Genomic DNA, 4602 nt, shown 5'->3' with positions numbered 1-4602 from the left:
TGTTTCCAGTGGCTCCTAGGAGTCTGAATCCACACCACCTCACCTCTCACACCAGGTTCAAGGGATCCTATGGAACTTCCCCATGGCAGGAGCACCTCAAAGCCTCCTTGGCTGGTTATGAGGCAGCACAGGCTGCAAGGTCCCTCTCTCCGGCTGTTCACATTTCCATTTCATGAGCAAATGAAGCATTTTATACTTTACAGCTTCCCCACAATGGCGGTCATCCCATTTCACCTGTCTGGGACCAGAGATGATGGAGGGGGAACAAGAACACTGGGCTACTGACAGCCAGTGCTGAGCACGCAGCAGGACACTTTCCCATTCACTTAACTTGCATCTTTTATTAAGAAGAATAATAACTCTTAGGGCAGTGATAATTGTTCTTCTCCATGGGGCTGTTGAAACAGGAGACAAGCTGGGTGCACCAGTATGCGAAATGAGGAGTGTGCAAATGTGATTTTAGCTGAGTCCCCTGTGCCTGCCACAGTGATGCAATTTGGGGGTGCAGCCAGAGCTCCTATGCAGCCTTGGGCAGGAGCCGCTGGTGTGGCATCTACACAAGGGGCTGTGACACTCAGAGAGCTACCATTGCTTTGGGGGTTTGTCCATGTGGGGTCCCACAAGGATGCAGTGGGCACCCATCCCACCCCAGCACTCAGCAGCTCGAGCAGCCCCCAGATGAAAAGCTCCCTGAGCCTCTCTGGAGGGCACTTCAGCAGAGAGCAAGAGCCTGTAGTCAGGGTTACTCACGGAAACACTGCGTCCTTGGGTCAATTGCAGGGAATTATGTCTTCAGACCCCGTTATCCATCGGCCAACAAGCCCCTGGAGAGCCCTTGTGCGAGCAGGCAGGCTTGGAGCTCAGGGCTGGGAGGATTCCTGCTCACTGCACCAACCTTTGGAGCAGGTAGGCGTTATTTTACCTAATAATACAAATATTAGGTAAATAAGACCAAGAACAATTGATCAAAACAGCTGAGTTCAGAACTGTGTTCAGAATTTCATTTTGCAGAGAACTTTGGTGTTCATTTTGACTTTGAAATGTCTGAACCTTCCTTTTGAGGGTTTGCCCTGCATCTCACTGGGGAAAGTCTCTTGTCCCTCTCTGAATGGAATACCAAAGGTCAGGTGTTTCTGGTCATCTCAGTGATTGTTCACTGATTGCTGCTGCAATAAGAGGACCAAGGGGTTGCAGCCAGGTTCATTGTATCAGAAGCTGCATGACTGTATCAAATACAGGATCCTTTCTCCCCCCAAAGCCCTGCAGCCTGCTGAAGGAAGAGGGGTTTTGTGCAGTTAATGGAGTCATTTTTGCTGTACTTCAGAGGGTAACTAATACTGCAGCATCGTGGCGCAGCTCCCACAACAGGAATCTGAAGAGCTAAGGTGACTATAAGCATTTCTGAAGGGATCTTGGGAAAAGAGCAGGAGTGCCAGAGGAGATGATGCAAGTGTGATTCATTTCTCCTTCAGAAAAAAGATTTTCAGATGCTCTAGCAATTTTAAAAGAGAATTAAAACTTCTGCAATATGCTCATTAGACCACAATTAGTGAAAGATGAAGAACTTGAGATGTAGAGACAATGGATTCAGCCCCATGCTCAGCCATTTATTTTTGGCTAATTAAAAGTGTAAGATTTTTCTCTTTATTATGTACTGTTTGCCAAGTTCATTATTTGCTCACCCATAAATCATCATCTCTAGCCACAGGTAAATCCCCTCTCTGTTGTGAGGCTGCTGTTAGTTTGTGTCACAAGCTCCATGTCTACAAAGCTGCTCCTTCCACCAGTGCCGCAGGAGCTGCAGGACCCCAAGACCTTGTTGATTCTGCAGGAACTGGAGGAAGAACCCCCAGAGCTCTGCTCTTTTCCCCACTTTGGCCTGCATCTCCCCAGCCTCTCTGAAGTCAGTTTGATCTCTGTTAATCCTTCAGCATCCCTACCTGCGGTGTTTGGGAATTGCCTGGTACAAAAGCCTGTTCTCTACCACAAAGTGCCACTGGCAGCTTCACGTTCAGGTGAGATGGAGAGCGCTGTGAAGCCCAGACCAGTGAGGCTCATTTCAAAGCATGGGTGAGCCCTGGAGCAGGTGAGTTCCCTGGAGAGGGTGTGAATGATGAGCAGACTTGCCTCCACCTTGCCCTGGTTTCCAATAGGTCTACTCAGTAGTAAAGGGAAGAAAAGCACCAGAGGAAACCTGTGATGAAGCAGGAGAATCACCTAAATCTTCCCTCCTAAACAACTCCCAGAAGTATCAGCAGAGCTTTAAATCCATATTCCTCTCGCCTCCTTTCAGGTCATTCCTCTTCCATAAAGCTGTTTACAATCACCTGGGATTCAAGAAGCAGGAGAAGCATGAAGAACGTTTGGCTTCTGCTATGGAGCCACCATTCAGGAAACCCTAAGGAGCCCCGCACAAGGAGTAGTAAGGAATATCTAGTTTGTCCATATAAAATCATTCTTTGACACTGAAGCCTTCCTTTAGGCTGATGTGGTGCCAACAAATTTACCAAACTTTTTGTAACTAGCAAGTTATTGAGTGTCACTTTAGTACAGTGTATGTGGAAAACGCATGGAAGGTGCCAAGAATGCTGCATAGTCTTTAACTATTACATTAAGCATCTGCTGCTGCCATTTATGGATCAGATAGCATTTTACTCTTGAGATATTTGATTTTATTACCTTCTAGGGAGAGAGCCAAACAAGTGTTCTTATTGATTTGCACATTAAATATATTAGTAATAAAACAACATCTCTGTAAACCAATTGTAAAATCAATATTAATTGGTACCAAAATATCACAAGTAGTTGAATTACAATTAAAGAGAGTAGCTTCAAAGTCTGCCTACCAATCCAGAGGTGGTGCGCACCAAATGAGAGAGGGGCACCAAATCTGAGAGCAACAATATTCAGAGCAATTAACAGCTGTTCCAAGTGAAACATGAAGAGATACTCAGGTTTGTTTGAGGAGAGAAAGGGTCATTGAGATTCAGTTCATGGACAGCAGTTCACTTTGTCTGCATGGGCACATGTTCAGCTGATTAAATCTTGTGGGAACAGATCCAAACCATCCAAACCTTGCTTATGTCTTTGTCTACAGGACAGCTTTGGGTCTTGGAATCCAAAACAGAGACTACAAAGCATGAGCAGCAGGAGCAAAGAGCTGCTTGGAGGGAGCAGAGCCTGAGGAGCATCCCCTGCACCCAGCAATTGAACTCTCACCTGCGTGAATGGAGCCCAGGCAACTCCCAGGCCGGCAGCACATGGGGCTGGTGCCTGTGAGTGCCCAGGTAAGATGTGTATGAAAGGCTTTAGGCTCCAGTGCTCTGCAAGCAAAGATGATGGGCACTGTCCTGCTCTCAGGAGAGGACAAAGGAGCACCTCCTATGAATGGCAGTGGCATTGATAGATGCAGTGATCAAAGTTCCTCTGCTGTGCAACAAATACATGTTTGGTGTCCACTATTTAATGCACTAGTAAGAATAAGACTTGCAACTGTTTATCCCTGGCAGTGTTCAAGACCAGGCTGGACGAAGCCTTGGGTGAGATGGTTTAATGTGAGGTGTCCCTGCCCATGGCAGGGGAGTTGGAACTAGATGATTTTAAGGTCCTTTTCAACCCTAACTATTCTATTCTATGATTCTATGAACTGTTGCCTGGTTCCTTATAAGCAACACTGCTCACAGCCAGGGCTTTTTTCCTCCTTTGGATCTACATGCACATTGTGGTACAGAGGTACTTGTAATTCAAGAACAAATCTGGAAGTCTGCACTGATCCTGATAGCTCTTATTAAAACCAACTCGCTCTCCCCCTTGCAACACCTGACGTTAGGCAGGCTGCTACCACAGCTCACTTTCCTCCCACTAGTTGGGGATCTACTCAGTGCTTCCTACAGGAGCTGGGAAATGATGTCTCAACAGAGAAATGCTCTCTTGGCACCCATAAGGCATGGCCATCAGTGGGCACTGTCTCCTTTGACAGGGTGCAATTCATACATGAACCTCACCACCCACCAAATGCGACAGCACCCCAGCGCTACTGAACGCGCTCCCACATAACTAAGCACCTCCTGTGGCTCCCATGACATAGGCACCCTCACAGGAGAGGTCCAAATTCATCTCCTTTTTATCTGCCCCTTCCCATTTAGGTGAATCCTAATGGGTCTGTTTGCTGCTGCCCATGCAGACCCTCCGTGGTGGATCTATCCAACACACTGAATGCAATGCGGTCACCCTACGGCACCAGGGATCTGCACTGCTCTCACTGAGACAGAGAGAAATACTGAGCCAGGTCTGGGTTGGAAGTGTCTGAATATTAATTATCTGAGCAAACTGTCAGCAAACAAGTCAGAGTCCGAAAACTCTTCTCAGAAATGATCTGGTGAATAATTGTAAATAATTAATGACATTGAAAAATGTTCATGAAAAATTCTTCAAAAATACATTATTTATTACAATTATTCATCAAGTTCTGTTTGACATAGATTTTCCTTTATTTTTTCTTAGTAGTTACTCTATTGTGAAAGTTTAAAATGTTTAATTCAGTGGCATTATATTTTATTAACTTTTTTTGCTTCAGGGCCTGCAGAAATTTTGCATTAATGA

At 45.9% G+C, this 4602-nt stretch overlaps 1 long non-coding RNA gene across 1 annotated transcript in view; it reads left to right on the top strand.

Annotated features, from left to right (window-relative positions):
- The first annotated feature begins 1214 nt into the window (after nucleotides 1-1214).
- Nucleotides 1215-4602, top strand: part of LOC134175271 (uncharacterized) — a 4097-nt gene continuing 709 nt past the window's right edge. Inside the window, exons 1-3 of the long non-coding RNA XR_009968953.1 lie at nucleotides 1215-1629; nucleotides 3098-3287; nucleotides 4577-4602. The exon at nucleotides 4577-4602 is cut by the window's right edge and continues 709 nt beyond it. This is a non-coding gene — a long non-coding RNA (uncharacterized LOC134175271). The remainder of the gene's footprint in view (nucleotides 1630-3097; nucleotides 3288-4576) is intronic.

Source organism: Pezoporus occidentalis, unplaced genomic scaffold, assembly GCF_034315485.1.
Source record: "Pezoporus occidentalis ecotype Australia unplaced genomic scaffold, CSIRO_AGI_Poc_V1 ctg68, whole genome shotgun sequence".
Lineage (NCBI taxonomy): Eukaryota > Metazoa > Chordata > Aves > Psittaciformes > Psittacidae > Pezoporus > Pezoporus occidentalis.
Note: the sequence above shows the minus strand (reverse complement) of the source record. Positions and strands in the feature narration are given on the sequence as shown.